Below are 20475 nucleotides of genomic sequence, written 5' to 3'. Positions count from 1 at the left end.
AATTAGTTGTCAGCTAATGACTGGAGACAGATTTCCTTAAATTCTTAGAACCGACAAGTCTTCTGGTTGTTGCTGCCGAGCTCTGTGTACGTGTCGGGGCTCACCTCTGACACTCTGCCAGCAGCTAACAACCCTGACCTAGCCTTCTGCTTCTCCTGCTTCTGCTAAAATGCAAGGGTATCCGGAGATAAGAGTCCAGGGCCTTCTCTGGTGTTGGAGTATTTATGTCGCCCTAGCATGTGCACATGTGTGACTTTCTAGATTCTGTGGAATATGAACGTCAGTGTTTTTCAAAGCCTCCTTTGGACATTTCATTCCCCAGATTTCCTTTTAAACTTTTTGGTTAGCCTATTATTTGCCCCAACTCTTACCCACTGCCTCAAACACTGAGCTCCACTTATATCAAATAAAGATAGTCTGCTAGTAGAGTCTCCCAGGAAATCATCAAACAGGTCAAATAATGACAAATTCTCTGATAATGGGATTTTGAAAGAGCTCCAATCTCATTCTGTTCCCTCCAGGGTTGTTAGGCTGCTGCTTTTCACCATGATTGCAGGCTGTTGGTTTTCAAGGCTAATGCATTACTGGGGCGGGTATGCAAGTACTGCCGTGTTTCCCTGAAAATAAGACCTAACCAGAAAATATGCCCTAACATGATTTTTCAGGATGACATCCCCTGAACATAAGCCCTTATGCGCTTTTTGGAGCAAACCTTAATCTAAGACCCTTATAAGGTCTTATTTTCGGGGAAACACGGTAGGACAAGTTCAAATGACATAATGCTCATTGTTCTTATCTAGATTCAGCTGTTCTTAAATAAATATTTCTAGGGTTTCTGTAAGACTTTAGTTAATTTCCAGAGTTCTGAAAAAGTTGATTCTGACAATTTATGCTAGTGCCTTGTTGCTTTTATGGAGGAGAGGATTTTCAGACATCCTTACTCTGCCATTTTTGCTGAGGTCCTTCGTCTTTCACTTTTAATGCACTTCTTCTATGGTACCAGGGAAGGTGTGTGCGTGATAATATAAAATGGACTCTCCTTTACTAAGAGCAGGGACTTTAGATCACTGTGGGATCAACAATGGTGAAGTCAGCTTACAAAATGAAATGAGCTAGAGGTATAGGAGATGGTGGTTTGCAGATGAAATGTTTGAAAATGAGATGATGGAGACGTTGTAGTTATTGCTACTCATAAAGTCTAGGGAATGAGAAGGAACAATTTGGAAATTAAAAGGCCACGGGTAGGTGAAAAATCCCCTCCGGTGAATTTTTATTTCACTAAAAAGTAATCCAGGAGAAAGGTTAAATGGAAAGTGAACCAAAATTTTTAAGACGTGTAGGGGTAGCCGCACAGAGTCATCTAACAAATGAATTAAGGAGGGAGTAAAATGTATCTGAGCACAATAATACGTAAGATTCAGTAGGAGATCTGGAAGTAACAGTAAAGAGCAAGGACACTTTCCCAACCTCAGGCCCCTTGTATGAGAGATGTGGGGGAGAGAAAACCAGCCAATGAGAAGGCTTCGAGGGAGCAGTGTCCTCAGGGGCCATCCAGGTTTCTACTAGAGTAAGAAGGTGATGAACATTTCTTTAAAATTTGTTTTTTATTACATTTAATTAAATTAGTTGACATCACAATATTGTATTGCTTCTGGTGCACAACATAGTTATTAGATGTTTATATAACTTACGCAGTTACCACCCCATGAAGTCCCCATCTGATGCTGTACATAATTATTATAATATTATTGACTATATAACTGCCAAGTTGTACTTCTTGATCCCTTCACCTTTTCACCCAGCCTCCCAACCTCCCGCCCATCTGGCAAACATCAATGTGTTCTCCGTATCTGCATGTTTTATTTATTTTCTTTTTTAGATTCCATATACAAGTGAAATCATATGATACTTGTCTTTCTGACTTATTTCACTTAGCATAACACCCTCTAGGTCCATCCATATTGTCGCAAGTGGCAAGATTTTCTTCTTTTCTTATAGCTAAGTAATACTCCGTTGTATATATGTACCGCTTCTCTCTTATCTACTTGTCTGTTGATGGACACTTAGGATGTCCCTAGCATCTTTTGAGCTGCTGCCCCTGTGCTAAAGCCCAGAGACAGTGAGTCTGTGTGCTGGACCTTTAAGAGGACGTCTGTCTCTCCAGCAGCCCTCCGTCCCTGATGCAATCTTTGCTGGTTTTCACAGCCAGCTTCTTTGAAGATGCCTCTTTCCAGCACTGGTTCCCTGAGCTGCGGAGCCCTGTGTGGGGGCCTCTGCAGCTCAGATATCCCTCATGATTCTTAATCCACACCGTGGGTGTGGTAACTACCCGGTCCGCATCTGCCTCACATACCAGTTGTGTCTTCTTTATATCTTTAGTTGTAGGACTTCTGTTAAGCTAGTCTTCAAGTGTTTCTCGGTGGTGGTTGTTCTATGATTTAGTTGCAATTTTGATGTGGTTGTAGGAGGAGGTGAACACAGCATTTGCCTATTCTGCCATCGTGACCGGAAGTCAACACTTCTTGAAGACATTGAAGGTACGGTGAGTCTGTGGGAGAAGCTGAAAGGACACAGTTAGATGGTGGCAGGATATGAGGAAGGGGTAGGCAGAGCTGGGATTACTAGGGTCTGGAGAGAAATGGTCCTGGGCCTCCCTTTGCGCATATATTTTTATTCCCTTGTCTGGGTTCAGCACAAGTCCTGATGACAACATCTTTAGTGACCGTCACACAGCCACAAGCTCTCCTCTCTCTAAACTGTCTTTACAATCAGTACTTCTTTTTGTGTGTTCTCTGAACATAAGACCCGATTTCTTCAACTACATCCCAAACTCCTGAAGTGCACTCCTGAACTCCTGAAGCCTTAACTAAGCAATTTCTTACACTTATTTACACTTCACCACCAGGCCCAGGAGGTCTCAAACCTCTTCTGCTATAACACATACAACACATGTTGTTCTAGTAAGGGACAGTTTCCCATGGGTACCCCCGGGTCTTGATGAAGCCTCAAAAATTGATATAAAGATACGATCACACCTTGTAATCGCCACAGTTATTAATTACACACTGGTAATCATTCCCCACCTAAGGTGGTTGTGGCATTAAGGCTGATTCTCTACCTCCTTGCTGTAACTCCATTCCTTTCTTTTCCTATTTAGAAAGCATAACATAGTAGCAGTGGCATAATTTCTGTGATAACCTTACCTCCATGCTAATGTTTATATCATTTTGAAATTTCAGTACTTTATTATGAGGAAAAATTATTCAAGCGCCCATCTCACGATTGTTTGAAAACATGAGTGTCATAACCGCACACTGAGAGCTATTGCACTTGAAAATTTTATGGGATAGATTTGCATTTGGGCCATGCTCTGGTTGTTATCAGTAACCTACGTCTTTAGGTAGTGAATCGAATGCATGTCTTTATACCTCAGGAGTATTCCATGAAAGATCCTTTGTGGGGTTTTTTTGCTTCTATTACAGTAGCTATGCAAATTGATCAGGGTTGTGTTCTGGTTTCACCACTTCATAGCTGTATGGTAGTTTTGCAAGTTAATTTCTGTGTCCTCAGTTTCCACATCTTTTAAAATGAGCCTAGTAACAATACATATATCATAGGTTTGTTGTGAGGATTAAGTGAGTTAATCCACGTAAAGTGCTTAGAACAGTGCCTAGTCCTGTGTAAGTACTCAATAAATGTTGCTGGTATATTACACTCACAGGTCATTTTATGATATAGATGTTGTCTCCAGATAATGTCAGTAAGATATATTTCATCGACTATAGCATACATTTTAAGTTGCTTTATTTGAAAGGGTTATCAGAGTCTTCCATAGTATCTTGTTGACCTCTTTTTCCCCTAGCATTATTGAGATATAATTGTAAATCTTCAAGTTACACAATGTTATATGTCATGTGATGATTTGATACACATCTATGAATGCTTACAAAAAGGTTACTTAACACATCCTTTACCTCTATTACCATTTTGCTGTTGTTAAGTTGAGAACATTGAAGCTCTACTCTCACAGTAACTTTCCAGTGTACATCAGACCCCCAGAACTCATTCATCTAATAACTGAAAATTTCTACCCTTTGACCAACATCTTTGATGTCTCTTAATGAACTTAAGTGTGACTCTTATCTTTATCCTCTAAACCATTGCTGTTAGTACTACCACTTGTTCGGTGCTGATCTAAGAACTTTGTGTGTATTAACTTACTGAGTCACCCTCTCAGGTAGTAATATTATTAATGTCATTGTGCAGATGAGGGAAAAAAATAAGACACAAGGTAGAATCCATAACCAAGTCTTCTGGCTTCAGGACTGCACACACAACCTCTACACTCTACTCATCTCCCAAGTAAATAGAAACACTATAACCAATGGGGTTACAGCTACAGTTCCCAATACTGATCCTGGCAGCACACCACCAACCCACTTAGAAGCTGAATCTAGAACTGCAATGTCATTTTTACCGCTCTCTGGGTAAGAACTAAGACTTATCCAACCATTCATTCAACAAACAGTCACTTAGCAATGTTTCCAGCACTGTTCTAAGCTCTGGGATGTAGCAGTAAAGGAAATAGACAAAACAGTTTTCAAGGAATTTGCGTCCTATGCTACCTAGTTGAGGGGAACAGACACCACAGAAAATGCATGTCAATTATATATTAAAGGGTAATAAATGGTATGGAGAAAATAATGCAGGGAAAGGGAATAGATAATGTGCATGTATGTAGGGGAGGTCATTTTAAAGTACTTAGTGAAGGTGCCATTTAAGCCAAGACCTGAAAGAAGAAATGGGAGCAAACCATATAGTTATCTGGAGGAAGAGCATTTTAACCAAAGGAGGCCCAGCAAGGAAGCTATTATGTCTCAATCAGAGTGATTCAGAGACAAGACCAGAGATTTGCAGGGGAAATGTTACATGATCTGACTGACAAATTTGAAGTATTTACATGGCTGATGTATTGAAACGAGGATGGAGGCAGGTAAGGGTGAAAGCAGGGCAGCATCTAGGAAGCAGCTACAGTGTTTTAGGTAAAATCTGATACTGATATGGCTAGCAGGTGTATCAGTGCTGGTGGTAAGTACTAATGAGAGTATAGATATATACTGAAGAGGGAGCCAATAGAATTAATTGAAAGTGTAGATGTGGACTATAAGAGTAATGGAGGAGTCAAAGATGACTTCATGGTTTTGGCTTGAGCAGATGAAAGGATGGATTTGCCATGAGCCAGGATGTGGATAATGATAGATGGACCAGGTTTGGCAAAGAATTGGGAGGTGTCACTAGATAAGTTTGAGATGGCTATTAGACATTCAAACAAGGAGATATATATATATATATATATATATATATATATATATATATATATATATATATATGTGTGTGTGTGTGTATGTATATATACATATATACACACACACACACACACACACACATATGGAGGGCTTCATGCTGTAGGTACAAATTCTAGAGTTATGTGCAGACGGGAGTGAGTATATAGACAGAAAAGAGAAGTTATCCTAGGAATAGTTCTGTGTATCACTTCATAAAAATTTCAGGGCGATGAAGAGAAACCAGCAAAGGCTAATGTGAAGAAATGGACAGTGAATCGGGAAGAAAACCAGGAGAGTGTGTATTTTTGGCAGCCCAATGTGGAAAATGTTGCAAAAGGGAGTACTCAGTGTCATATGCTACAAACTGCAAGGTGCAGGTGACCATTAGAGGAACAGTGTCCAGAGTGATGGGACAAAAGCCTAAGGAAAAGGGGTTGAGGAGAGCATTAGAAACAATAAGTATAAACAAGTCTCTTAAGTAGTTGTGTCACGAAGGAGAGCAGAGAAATGGGGGGATAAGTGGAAGGGAAAATTAAGTCAACAGGTTCTTTAAAATGGGAGAAACTTCTGCATTGTCCATGCTGATGGGCAAGATCCAATAGAGAAAGGGAGACCAATGATTCAGGAGAGAGTGGAGAAGAATTGCTGGAGCTTCGTCTTAATAGGCAAGAGGGGAAGGGATCTGGTGTGCTGTAAAGGTGTCGGTTTTTGGTGGAAGTACAGATGGCTCATTTCAGGGAAGGAGATCCGGCTCTGAGATGACCTTCTGGCGTCAACTCTCAGCCCAGATGTGCGCTCACTGGATATCTTTGAGTAAGTTATTTAACCTCTCTGAACCTCTGTGGTGCTTGAAAACTACTCAGCACAGGGCTCCATTAGCTGTTGTTGATGTAAGGCAAAACACAGCCTAACAATTTGCTAACAACAAAAGAGAAACTTGAAGCAGACTTCCCGGATTAACTGGCTTCCGCATGCTTTTCTAAAATTTGAAATACCAGGCCTCCCTCAGCCAGTTTCCAGTAGCACACTCAGATTTGTGTATTTTGCACACGCTTTGCCTCAGACATGACATGGACTGCTCAGAAAGGTAATTATCCCTGGAAACGAAGCTACGTGAAAAGATAAACTGCTTAGGGGATTAAAATTGCATATTTTACATAACCCGGTGGCACAAACGTCCTAGTTCCGCTTCATGCGCATCTCATAAATCTCTCCAGGACATCGACTGCCCCCGCTTTTGAGCTCTTCCATCATCATCTCCTTTACTCTGGTGGTGGTGAAACAGACTCAAAAGCATCTCCTCTGGCACCACTGTTCCCTGTCTCATGGCACCCGCCTCTCACAAAGACACAGGGGTTGTGACAATTTAATAGAGTGGAAAAATAATTGAGAGAGAAAAAACCAACAATTCTCCCCTCCCTCTGGGGAAAAAGATGGGGGTTTCAGTAAGGGCTCTGATGCTTAGGAGCAGTTGGAGGTTTTATTACAGGGCTTTCTTTCTGGCAACGTTTTTGTACCAATATTAACAAAAGAGGCAAGTAGCTTCCTGAGCTAAGTCAGAGCCATTTGCCACTGGAGCAGCCTTTCAAGCTTGGCCGAAAATGTAATGTTGCTGCCTCTACACTGGCCCTGGCAGTTGTGCAGCAGAAATGGGAGAATCATTTGGGGAGCAGTGTGCTGATTAGACTGTCTATATGGTTGTCAGACAAAATAGGAGGAAATGGGATTAAGTAGGGCAAGAAAGAGTGAAGTTGGAAAGGAAGAAGAATGGATGCAACTGAGTCAGCCACAGAAGGTCTAAAGTCTGTCCCCAGAGAGCCTTACTGAGACACCATGCACGCCCCGGTTCCAGAATGAGCAGATTAAGCCATAGCTCTCCTCCTGAAGGCTGGAAACGGACAGGGACTTGGGCAAATGTCCCTATCCGTTCTGGGATTCTCTAGTCTACTGCTCTGATGGTGAAGGCATTTCCCTTCCACCAAGCCCACGGGCCAACCCTCACTGTAGTATAAGCATTAGCAACATCTAAAGGATAGTCCTCAAGATTTCACATTTTTACCCTTTGCTTCACTCTATCAACTTGAGATTGTTCTATTTCCTTGCCTTCGTGTTTCTTATTTCTTTTCAGCACCTACAATGACTGGCATATAGTAGGTATTTGATAAATACTGGCTGAGTGCTGAAGTCTTGACACAAACTCAGTAACTTTGTGCAAAAGCCCAAAAGTCCATTATGAGTTCACATGCCAGTTCCCTGCTACCTAGACTGGAAATTTCCACGACTCTAGTCTCCAGGGGTACAGAGTGCCTATTCCTCCTATATTCAGAAGAGAGCCTTGCACATCACAGGTACTGAGTACTGAGTGACCAGCTCAATTCGATAAATGACCAGGAGAGACGAGAGGGTACAAAGGAGGAGGAATCCAGAGAAGAAGTCTCGTGAGAGGAGAGCATGTCTTCTGCTCAATGTGCTTGCCTTGCACGCATGTAACCAGCACTGTCTGTAAGACCCAACCCTGCATGTTTGCAGACCACGCCTCACCCTCAGCCTCTCACTTACATTAGCTCTGACTCACACCTTCAACACTCCCATATGTTCATCACTGAGCTCCAGAAAACAAACTGCCAGACTCATGTGGCACGGAGAAGTGGACATCCGAGATCACTGCAGGTGTGAAAGCCGACTGGAGAGGGATGATATAGGGACCTGGGACATAGGTACTAGAAATGGCATTCTTTGCGCTGCCAGGTAAGCTGCAGTTGTCATTTGGGAAAGGCAATTGTTTTGTTCTGCTCTAGGAGCAAGAGTTAAGGGGCGAAATTTATAAGAACATAAATCTACAGAAACTGAAGATTTCTTTGTGATATAGTGAGCTCGTCCAAGGAATTGTTCAAACAAGGTCTACGTGACAGTCATGCATGTTAAAGAAAGGAGTTCTGAGTTGGGGGAGTGATCAGCTAAGATCTTTATGATTCCTTTCAACTGGAAAAAGCAAGTGTTCCAGATATTTTTATACAGAAATCTATGATAAATTATTAGAAATATAATAGTTAAGTTCTTAATATGTGCCACACATTATGCTCGCCCTTTATGTTAATTATCATCCTCATTTTAACAGCCTTATGAGGTAGGCACCATTATTGTACCCATTTTAAAGATGAGAAAAGTACGTGTAGGTGACTTCTGCAAGGTCACCTAGTAGGGAAGTATCAGAACGGAGATGCAAATCTGCATTGTTAACCATAATACTTACTGCCGCTTTCTATGAAAGAAAACTAGTTCCCTTGAGCAGTGAAGCTCTTTTAAACTGGAAGACTCAAAAGGATGGTCTGAGAGTGGATGTTTTAGCTGGGGCCTGGAGAGTAGAAGCTAGTTAGCTGTGAAATGCGGTGGGCATGGGGGTAAGGGGGTAAAAGCCTTCTAGAAACAGAGAACATCACATGACCCTGGAAGAGTAGGTGCCTCCAAAGAGCCAGAAGGAGACAACTGTCTGGGAGTAAACTGAGGAAGCTCTGGGCTGGGGTCGCGTCACACAGGCGGTGCTTAAGGGCTTTGGATTAGCGTCTAGCACAGTGGGCCTGTCAGGGGTGGGAAGTAGGGGTGCCATTAGCCTGTTTTATAGATGAGGGAGAAAGCCCAGGGTAGGCCGTGCATTTCCCACCATCCTTAGAAAGCTGTTACGCGAGTCAAAACAAGATTGAGAAACTCACCATTATTATTGCATGCTGTTGTGATCTGGGGGTTGTCTGTAACTGTGGCATAACCAAGCAAAGACCGAGCCGTACTACAAGAAAGAGTTGGAAAAGAGGGATGCAGACTTAAAAGGAACGCGATTTGCATTCCTGAGGCGGGAGAGAGCATGATATATTGCTGAGGTTTCCTAATGGAAGGGAGAGGGTGGCCCAAGAGGAAACTGAAGTATGGAACACATCCTGTCAGACCTTAGAAGTTCAGCTGCAATCCTAAGAACATTAGAAAGCCAAGGGTCAAGAGATAATGGATGTGAAAGTGTTTTACTTTGCAAGCTGTAACGTATTAACAGAGATGGTATGTATATACCTTACGTTATATTTTACATTAACAATAAAAGAAACCTTTTAACCTGGAACACTGAAAGTTGCTTGTCATCCTAACTCTTCACTCCTACGGTAAGTTGCCTAACAGAAGTAAAAAGATATTCTCCTAAGCAAGCACAGCACTGTTACCTCATTAAACAAAGCTAACAATACTTACATCGTGTTTGAAATTTTTATAATAACGTTTTGTGGGGATAAATAAAAGACTGAGACTTACAGAAAAGAAAGTCCCAAATATAACCAAAAGCCCTACTCATTTGATTAAAAACACCACTTTCATTTGACCCAAGCATATCAGAGTTACAAGGGCCCACAGAAATCATGTAATTTTACCACCCCCATTCTCGGTGCGAAGACATATGTCACCAGCTATTGACTTTACAGATGAAGGCTGAGAGCTGATGTTTCTCACCTCTTGCTCAGCCCCTTACCATCGTCGCTATGCACTACAGAGAAGGCTTGAGGATTCTACCTTGTTTTCAGAGGCAACGAGAGCATCAACACAGGCCAAGCTTCACCAAGACTCGGCCTCTCCAGTGAATCCATTTTTTCATACAACTGTCTCTCAACATTCTAGAGGCTTCAGCTGGCCTGGGTAAGGCCCAGGCGTCTGTCTTGGCTCTGTCCCAAGTGGCTCAACCCAGACGTAATTTAAAGTCCTGCACTTATTCATGAGGCACTGTTTAAAGCCCGTATTTTATCCACGGGCCTGATGGGAATACTGCTTATGACAGTTTAATACAGCTGCAGTATTATAACAATTTATTTTCGGGCACCTACACCACTACCCTCTTTTTCCACTTCTCTAAATGCCACAGTGAGATATGTTTGTATGAGCCCTGAGAAAGGCCTGTGGTACAGGAGAAAGAAGAAAAATCAACCATTGCTAAATTACCTACAAGTTTCAGTAGATGTCAGTTTAACATAATAATAAATCAACAAACATATATATGTTGGCTTAGAGCTTCCCTGTCTCCTAATAGCTCAGAGATTATATTCAAAGCAACTTAACTGGAAATGCTGGATCCTCCATCATCTCTCCTCATGGACCAACACCTGACACTTGAGTTGGAAGGTTGTTATTTGAACATCTCCTCCATGTGAATGTCCTATGACAGCATCAAATTCAGGAGGCCATTATTTGGTTTTGAGTGTGATAACTGATTCCACCCTGGCTCCCCATTGAGTTCAGAACCAGTGGAGAAAAGAAAAACCCAGGAGGATGATGAGGCCAAAACATTTAGCATATTCCTGGTAAAGTCAGATAGGACAAGAGGCCCTGGGGCTTATTCCAGAATGGGATCTGTAACACCCTCATACTTCCCAAATTATATTTAACTACCCAGTCTCATGCCAAGTGGCATAAATGTTGCAGGCTGCTTCAACAGCCCTCGAGTGCTGAGGCTGCCACAGAAGTATCCCATTAAGAACCAGGTGGCCAGTTAGCTCAGTTGGTTAGAGCGTGGTGCTCTTAACAACAAGGTTGCCAGTTCAGTCCCAATACGGGCCACTGTGAGCTGCGCCCTCCACAACTAGATTGAGACAACTACTTGCCTTGGAACTGATGGGTCCTGGAACGATACACTTAAATTAATTTTTTTTAAAGTTAAAGAGAAAAATTCTCAAAATTAAAAAAAAAAAAAAAACCCAGGCAATTGTGCGTGTGTGTGTGTGTGTGTGTGTGTCCATGTGTGCACAATTTTAACACAACAAATCAAGAAGGGAAGTGAGCTAAGCATTTTCCAAGTTTCTTTCTCCTAGCGCAACAAGAGATGAGATGATTTTCTTTTTGAAGGGAGAGAACGCTAAGGGAAAGAAGGATGGGAACTTTCTCCCTAACACACACATCCTTAAGTTCCTATTTTAAAAGCCAACAGGAGTGCAAGGAAATGGAGACAATGGTCCTTTCTTACAGCCCCAAATGAAACTCCCAAACATGCCCCTCGAACTGGTCCCAATTCACGTACTCGTATTTCCTCTGTTGGTTATAGCATCACCCCTTTGCCCAGACCTTCAGGCTAGAAATATGAAAGTTCAACTTCAACCCTCCCCGTCAGCCCGATATGTCCAGTGAATTACTGGGCCTTCGAGATTTTTACCTTTAAACTTTTCTCGATGTCTTTCTTCTCTTATAACTCCATCTTACAAAATCACTTGCGGCCTCTCCCATCTGGCCTACTGAATCACTTCCCCTGGCCTGTATAGCAGTTCAGAGCATGGGCTGGGAATCAAAAGTGCACAGGTTCAGAGCCAGGTTCCATCATTTACCAGCTGGGTGACCTGACCTTAGGAAAGTTATTTAACCTCTCTGAGTCTGTTTCCTTATATTTAAATGGAGACAATAGTGGTACTTGCCACGTGATTGCAGTGAGGACTAAATGAGCTAATGCAAATAAAATCCTTAGAATAGCGCCAGGTACTGTTATCAGTATTTATAATTACTGTTTTTTGAGTTTACAAAGGAAGTTTTGGGGCAAGGTATATAATATAATTTTGATAAGACAAAACGTATGTGCATGCATATTTTGATTATAGATAAGTATAAAATGATTAATACCTGTTAACATTGGTTATCTAAGAGGTACAGCTGTGGGGGGGTGGGTATCATTCACTTAATATATCAATGTTCCGTTTGATTTTTTACAACGACCATGCACTTTTTGCCAATTAAAGAAAATCTCCAAAATAACCTCCTAGCATCCATTTATTGTCTTTTTGTGTTTCCAGAGTTATCAGATTCTGAGATTTAGAAGTATTAACCCCCTACTCAAAATCTTTGCCTACAGAATGAAATCCAGATGAATTAGTAGGTTTATACAAAACCCTTCCTAATCCAGCATCTCCATTTACTCTTTTAATCTCTTCTACTACCACTTGCTCCCCCCATTCAGATCTTCACCTCCACTATTTTTTCCTCTCACAATGCAGGACCTCTCTCTCTTTGAGCATTGCCTCATTCTTTATGCCACAACAAAGTGCCATTTTCTCTGCCATAACTGCCTTTCTCTAATTCTAGGCTGTTTGGCGCTCTTTGTCTTCTATTCTGAGGAAAAGTGATACTTTGCTAGTCGTTGAAGGCCTCCTGCTGCCTCTTCTCTCATGTAACCGTACCTATTCCAGTTTATGGCTGTGAACGGCACTCTGTGGTTTGGGTGCTACTGTGAATGAGCTCCCAGGCCAGTATCGAGTCCAGTACCATGCACGTTGCTGCTCACAGGACCTTCACCACTTAGCCGTGTTCCTGTCTGGAGTCCTGCAGATTAAGTCTGTTATGAATCTGATTGCTGGTCATAGCAAACTGATCACCTGAATAAATCTGACATATGCGTAGTCCCTGACTTCAAGGAAATTGTAATCCAGTTCTTTTTCTAAATTTGAATATGACTTTGCTTATAAAATATCACCAAACTACATATAATCAACGACCAGTATGGTTGTTGTAGAAAATGGTGTTTTTTTTCCTGGGCAATTGTGAAGGAGAGAGGGAGAGAGAGGAGTATGTGTATGTGTTGTGATGGAAAAGACACTATTGCCTTCTTATTTCTAATCTGTTTTCAAATTTCAATTTTCTTCTTCTACAAATAGAAAGATAATTTTTAAAAATCTATAGCTAAATATTAAATCCAATTTACCATTCTTTTTTCTTATTAGTGCTGTTTGGGTCCTGTTTAAGAATTCTTTGCTACCTACCTACCTCAAGGTCATGAAGAAGCTATTCTCCTATATATTATTTTCTAGAAACGTAGTTGGTTTATCTTTTTTTTATAGTTAGGTCTGTGGACAATCAAAAATTGATTTTTGTTTATGATTTAAGTTAGGGGATGACCTTTTATTTTTTTAAGGCAAGTGCACTGGCCCCATTTATTGACAAGACTATCTTTTCTCCACTATGTATCAGTGGCACCTATTTTATAAATCAGGTGACTATTTACATATCCATTTATTTCAGGATCCTATAGGTTATTCCATTGGTCCGTTCATCTATCCCACAAAATACCATCCTTTTAAATTTCTGTTGCCAGATATTTAGTCTTTATATCTGGCAGTAAAACCTCTTTGACTATGTCGTTCTTCGAAATCAGATTGTCAATTTCCACCAAAAATGTTCCTGTTGTCATATTTATTGGGAGTAAACTTACAAAGAAATGATATCTGTAAAATATTAGTCATTTAATTCATGAGGATTTATTACCTTTCCTCATTTAAGTGTTCTTTAATTTCTCTCAGTAATGTTTTGTAGCTTTCTGAGCAGGGGTTTTGTGCATCTTTCATTAGATTTATTCCTAAATAGCTAATATTTTTAGGATTCTAAATTAAATGGTTTCAAAACCTTATATTCTAATTGTTGCTTATATATAAAAATGCAATTGATTTCATATCATCTACTTTGTTAGATTCACTTCATTCTAATGCATTATCTGAATATTGTTTTTAATACTTTTCACTTTATATACATGAAGTTTATTATAATCTACCTACAAAGGCATGTTATCTAAAAATACTTTTACTTCTCCTTTTCCAATCCTTATACTTGTTATTTCTTTTTCCTGTCTAACTGTACTGGGTAGAAATTTCAGCACAGGCTGCAAAGAACTCATAATATCAGATATTTTCATGTGGTTTCCAAACATAGAAAACTTGTTGCCAACAAAGCTAAAGAAGTCTAAGTAAATGCAGAAAAACATGCCACATTTGTGGGTTGGAAGACTGAATATTGTTAAGATGGCAATTCTACCCAAACTGATCTATACGTTTTATACAGTTCCTATCAAAATCCCAGGAGGCTTTTGTTTTGTTTTGTTTTTAGTGGAAATTGACAAGTTGACCCTAATAGGTACATGGAAAGACAAAGGACCTAGAATAAGCAAAACAAGTGTGAAAACAAACAACAAATTGAAGGGCTAAGATTTCTAAACTTACTATAAAGGTACAGTAATCAAGACAGTGTACTATTGACATAAGGATAAACATAGATCAAAAGAACAGAAAAAAGTCAAGAAATAAACCCCATATTATGCTCGTGTCAAGACAAGTCAAAGTGAACAAGATAGTTTTTAAACAAATGATGCTGGGACAATTGGATGTTTCATACAAACACAGACCCTTAATTTACACAAAACTTAAGCTGCATCATACGCCTAAATGTGAGAGCTACAAATATAAAACTTCTGAAAGAAAGCATAAGGTCTTTGGGACCTTATTTCAGGCAAAGATCTCTTACATATGACACCAAAGCATAGCCATAAAGGAAAAAAAAAAAGGTGAATTCGATTTTTTTCAAAATTAAAACCTTTGCTTTTCAAAATATACCATTAAGTAAATAAAAAGAAAAGCCACAGAGTCAGAAAACAGACACACACTATTTGCAAATTATATATCTAATAAATGACTTCTTTCCAGAATATATAAACAATTCTTATAACTCAATAATAATATGATTAGATCTTTAAGTAGGAAAAGTTTAGCATAGAAATTTCATTAAATATACAAATAGTTAATAAGCACCAGAAAAGATATTCAATATTATTAATCATTCGGGAAATGCAAATTGAACCACAATGAGATACTACGACCTTACTAGTAGGGCTATAATCATAGAATTTGACAATACCAAATGTTGACAAGGATGTGGAAAAACTGAAACCGTCTTACATAGCTGGTGGGTATGTAAAATAGTATAGGCATTGTTGTAAACAGATGGGAAGTTTCTTAAAATGTTAACGATATACGAATACTTAACATATGACCTAGCAATTCCACTTCTAGGTATCTTTCCCTAATAAATGAAGACATATGTTTCCACAAAGACTTGTACAGGAGTATTCTTGTAGCAGTATTCATAGTAGCCAAAAAGTGAAACAACCCAAATGTGCATCAACTGATGAATGGATAAACAAAAACCACACAATGGCATATTAGTCATCCATGAAAAGAAACAAAATACTGATTCATGCTAAATATGGATGAACCTCAAAACCATTATGCTAATTGAGAGAAGCCAGACACAAGACAGCATATATTGTATAATTTCATTTTCTAAAACTCCCAGAGAAGGCAAAGCCATAGAGACAAAACACAGGTTAGTGGTTGTCTGGGAGTGGGAATGGAAATAGGAGTAGGGATTAAGCAAGCAGAGGACGTTTTTTAGGATAATAGATATGCTCTGAAACTAGATATGGTAATGGTTACACAACTCTGTAAGGTTACTATAAACCATTAAGTGTATGCTTATAATGGTTAGATTTTATGTTATATAAATTGTACCTCAAGGTAGTTTGGAAAAATAAAGCCCCACCAAATGTGATACCAAATCATATCCACCAGTTCCAAATAGGCAAAGTGAATGTAAAGTGCAAGAGTCAGAATAGTTTCCTGGAGAAGGTGGAGATGACTGGGAGTGACAGAGGAAAGTTTCTGGGGTATTGTTAATGTCCCATTCCTTGATCTGGGTGGTAATTACATGGGCATATTCACTTCATAAAAATGATTCAAATGGTTGACTTAGAATGTGTGGCCTGACTCTAAGTATCATTTAATAAATACTTCACAAAATAAAACAAACAAAAACAACAAATAGGAAACTGTGACCCATTTTAGAAGAGGGTGTCTTGGTGTGGTCTATTTCTGGAATTTCCTCCAGCTATCAGTTCTTTTATTTGGAGATCTTTATTAAAAAGATTGGTGAACATCATAGGTTAAATACACACTAAACAAATCTGGCCAGCTCATGCTCCAAAACCTTAGTGGGTTTTTGCATGTGCCGGAGAGATAATCAATTCCAAACAAATTGGCTTCTAAGTAAAACCTAGGCTTCTCCTACATCACAAAGACTTATATTTTGTATCACTTAAGACACACTTTGTGTCTGTCTGTTGAGAACACAAATTCCGCATTTTCCCCCTCTTGGAATACGACTGAATTAATACTGGCATGCTTCCCAGAATGGCATTTTAGAAATGCCAGTTCTATACAGTACTTTAAAATGCTACTGCCCTCCATGATGCCACGTAGTGAACACAGGGCAAGTGGTGGCAGCAGCCGTTGGGGGTGATGAAAACAGCAGACTATGATTCTCAAAGATGGATCCCAGTTAGGAGCTGTCTGTGGGCCTGGGCGTGTCACACAATCCTCACGATGCTGCATTTCCCCCACACACCGGAAGTCATCAATCTCACTTTACCTAAGTCATCCGAGTGTTGTGAAGGCCAAATGAGCAATATTTTCAAGCTGCTTTCCCATGCATTCGGTGTCATCCAAGGCCACTTCTTGGTATTATTAACAGTGATAAATAAGCAAGTTAGAAAATGTAACTTGCTTTCAGTTGTGCAGCTTTTAAAATTGAGGTTATAATGAGTTCCTTGCAAAGTGCCTTATCTGCAAATATTATGTTTCTCCATTTGGTACAGAAATGGGTTCTCTAATGAAGTACATACCAAACTTGAATTTGATATGATCCCAGTGGCAGTAGAATTCTGCTGAAGGATTTGATTAGATATAAATGTGAAAGTCCTCACCATTATTTCCACCCAGACACACGTAAGATGGACAACACACATCACGGCCATTGATGATACTCCACAGGCTGAGGGGGTGGTAAAAGCCTATCTTCCTACAGAACTTGACTAGATGCTTTGGTGAGGGGGTCAAGGAATTAGTGGTTTGAGGCCCAGCCCCTCCCCATGGAATATTCTGACATCTCCTCCTAGGAAGTATGGTCCTCACTGAGAACAGCAGTAATGATGTTAACAGCTAACATTTCTCCAATACGACCAGCCAGACATTCTGCTCAGCACTCTACCTGCATTTACTCCTAATAAATCTTCTACACAGAAACGCAAACAATTGTTTTGTAAGGTAAATTAGATCATGTAACTCCCGTGCTTAAAACCCTGTCACACACTGCCCTGGTATACAGAAAAAAATCCTCCTGCGCCTCACCCTGTCCCCAAGGCCCTGTGTAGTCTGTCCCTGCCCGTCCCTGACCTAGCACGTGCCACACTTCCTGTGGCTCATTCGTTCAGCCACACTGGCTCGACGCTTTTTCCTTTGCTGTGTCTCTTTCTAGGAATGTTCTCCTTCCTGATTATGGTGAAATGGGATCCTCTTGCTCCTACCTCAGTGACATTTCCACAGGAGGGACTTTCCTGACCGTCCCCTCTGAGATAGACTCAAATGGATTAAATCACCTGCCCATGGATACAAAGGGGCAAAGCAACAACTTGAATCTCAACCTTTCAAAAAGAAGATATTGATAGATTCAGAGTAGAGGTTTACCTTTATCCTGAGAAAACAATTTAAATTGAAAACTCTCCGATTCGAGTTGAAGCAAAAATTCTTCCTCACTCTGCGTTGGGTTTCTTTTTATATTAATCCAGAAAGAACTAAAATTAATAAATAAGGCCACATTTCAGAGTGATGGAAAGGGAGCAAGTTATGAAGGAGATGAAAGTGAAGGAAATTTTAGATCTTGTACCCGCTTTAGGAGAGCTTCATTATTTCTTCTCATTAAAGTAATTGTTGCTCTAATGCCAGATCTTTCCATCAAGCAGGCCCAAAGAGACATTGAAAATGGAATAAACATCCTGCCTAATAACAAGTGATGAAGGAAAAAGGTGAAATTTCCACTTAGAAATAGTTGGAATTCCTTGTTGAAATTTCCTAGGGGCAAAGGGTTACCCAGCTGAGATAATTGCTAATTAAGATTAGACAGTCCAGGCAAGAAACCAGGGCTGTACCCCAATGTTACAATGGGTCAGCCATTGGTTAGATTTCTGGCTGTTGATTAAATGTCACCAAGTGATTGACTCATTACTCCTCAGGCCTTTCTGGAAGAGACCCTAGTTCGGCATACTAAGTTACAGCCCAGTAATTCTTCTACAATTCTTCTCTGTGGCATAGAATCCTTTAGGGGAAAGTTTCATGACTCACTCTATTTTACTTTCTTCCTAGCAGCCTTGTTCAGCTTCTGTTTCACTTGGTAATGACTAATGAGTGTGCCCCCTTCTTTGTTAAAGGCATAGCTTGGTTAATTTAATATTTTCCTCTGTATCCTTACCTATGTATAGGAATTTTCTGGTAAGAATGTCTTGCACCAAGAAAGCATAATACAAATCGTAAGTACTTCCTTACAGAATAATTTGAGAGGCAGTCAAGTCCAACTGCATGGGATCATAACCCAGCTGCTCTACTCACCACCTATGTCACACCTTGGTGAAGGTACTTAATCTCTATGACTTTCAGATCCCTTATCTATAAAAGGAGGAAAATATTATTTATCTCAACAGGGTTGTTGAAAACTAAATAACATATACAAAAAGAAGTGAAACATCCACTGAATCTTCAACACGTTTCTAGAGCCTAATCAAGAACTAGTAGGAATATTAGACTCCACACATCAGCCTCTTGTCACATCTGCCTTCTCCCATTGACTGGGATTATCCTTATTCTCCTCCTAGTGCTCAGAAGAAGCAGAGGCAGATCCTGCCAACCTGGAAAAGACTACATCTGATAATAAATCCCATTATGATCTTGGAAAATGTGACTTTTTAGCAAATGGTAGAAGAATAATAGCAACTACTAATTTTTGAGCTTTTTATATGCGCGAGGCACTGTTCTGTGTACTTTATATATATGCAGTCATTTAACCTTCCTAAAACCCAATGGAGACATACTCACTGAGTGGCAGAGACAGCAGGCAAACTCAGGCCACTGCCACGTGACTCCGGAGTGAGGCAATGTAAGCCTTCCCTTGCACACTCACTTCTCATGTAGTCAGTCCCTATGTGGTACACTCAGTGCCCTTTCCTCTCAGCATTTCAAGGACACGACTCCTGCAATTTGATGCATTCTCAAATACATCGTCCAGTTTTTATTTTCCTCTCTCTCTCTACTGGATCTTTCCCATCAGATCATAAATATGACTTCTTTCCATCTTAACAAGCAAAATAACAACAACACAACTCATTTATCCTACCTTCCTCTCCAGCTGCCTGCAGCAGAACAGTATTTGTAGAATGTTGCCCAGTAGGCTTTCTAATTTCATAACAAAGCTAAAACACAGGCTCTTAACTCTCAGTTCATATCGAGTATTCACTTCCAGAACTCTTTACTTAACAGTGTGCATGCAGATAAACTAGAAGCTTCCATAGTTCAAGAGATGGTTCTGTTGCCTTCTGACAACTTGTAGAAATCTTCCCATTAAAGTTTTAAGAAATGGGAAAAAAAAATTGTGTGTTACCTAAAAAGGCTGAAGATCAAATTCCCATGGCTCCTTACATGATCCCTTTCTCCTGGGGGTTCAGGTACCTTGAAAATAGAGGTCTAAGAATGAGTATCAAGGCAACTGCTATAGTTATTTTAACTTCTGCAGGATGCTAAAGTCTTGAAGTATTAAACTGAGGTTATTTCTCAGAGTTTGGTAACTAATTTTCTTTTAGGAATTAAACCAGAAGACATAAAACCAATGGCTAGACACAAATAACTTCAGGGACGTATAAATTATGGAAAAATATAAATGATTTACTTGAGGGATTATGGGTTCGACTTCTCTGAAAGTCACCATCTATCATTATTAATATATAATTTGGACCATTTTTTGAGGACTTACTTATGGGCATTGCACTAGAATTTATACAACTCTTGAAACGTTCTTAACAATCATTTTTGGGCAGAAAGCTAAGACCTACCATACGACCATTTCATAGAATGGTAAGGGGGTTTAAGGACCTTGCCCAATATAACAAAATCCAAACTCTTTTCATTGTGCAAAAAAATTCTTTACTAAGATGAGCAAGCATTTCTCTGGCTAGAGGAAAAAATAAAAAAAAAGCAGAGGAAAATTCTCTCCAGACAAGCTAACAGAAAGAACTGTATATCTTAAATATATAATTTATACAAGTGTACACTTAGGACATAGGAAGACATGACCTGGCAGGAGTTTATGTGGAATGAAGGCTGAAACTATTTGACGTGCAATTGAGATTATGAAAACTGTGAGATATAGAATTCAGATTAGAAGAGTGTGCTTTTTTTTTCTGGGTGTCACCCTTTAAGGA

At 39.9% G+C, this 20475-nt stretch overlaps 1 long non-coding RNA gene across 3 annotated transcripts in view; it reads right to left on the bottom strand.

Annotated features, from left to right (window-relative positions):
* Positions 1-1485: 1485 nt before the first annotated feature.
* The window catches only part of LOC109457455 (uncharacterized), a 611744-nt gene continuing 592754 nt past the window's right edge, over positions 1486-20475 (bottom strand). The window contains exon 10 of one of the 3 annotated variants that reach the window (XR_012489845.1): positions 1486-2560. This is a non-coding gene — a long non-coding RNA (uncharacterized LOC109457455). The remainder of the gene's footprint in view (positions 2561-20475) is intronic. The other 2 variants (XR_012489844.1, XR_002139027.2) reach the window with 2 other exon arrangements.

This window comes from Rhinolophus sinicus, linkage group LG10 (assembly GCF_036562045.2).
Source record: "Rhinolophus sinicus isolate RSC01 linkage group LG10, ASM3656204v1, whole genome shotgun sequence".
Lineage (NCBI taxonomy): Eukaryota > Metazoa > Chordata > Mammalia > Chiroptera > Rhinolophidae > Rhinolophus > Rhinolophus sinicus.
The sequence above is the reverse complement of the archived record's forward strand: the minus strand, read 5'-3'. Positions and strand labels throughout refer to the sequence as shown.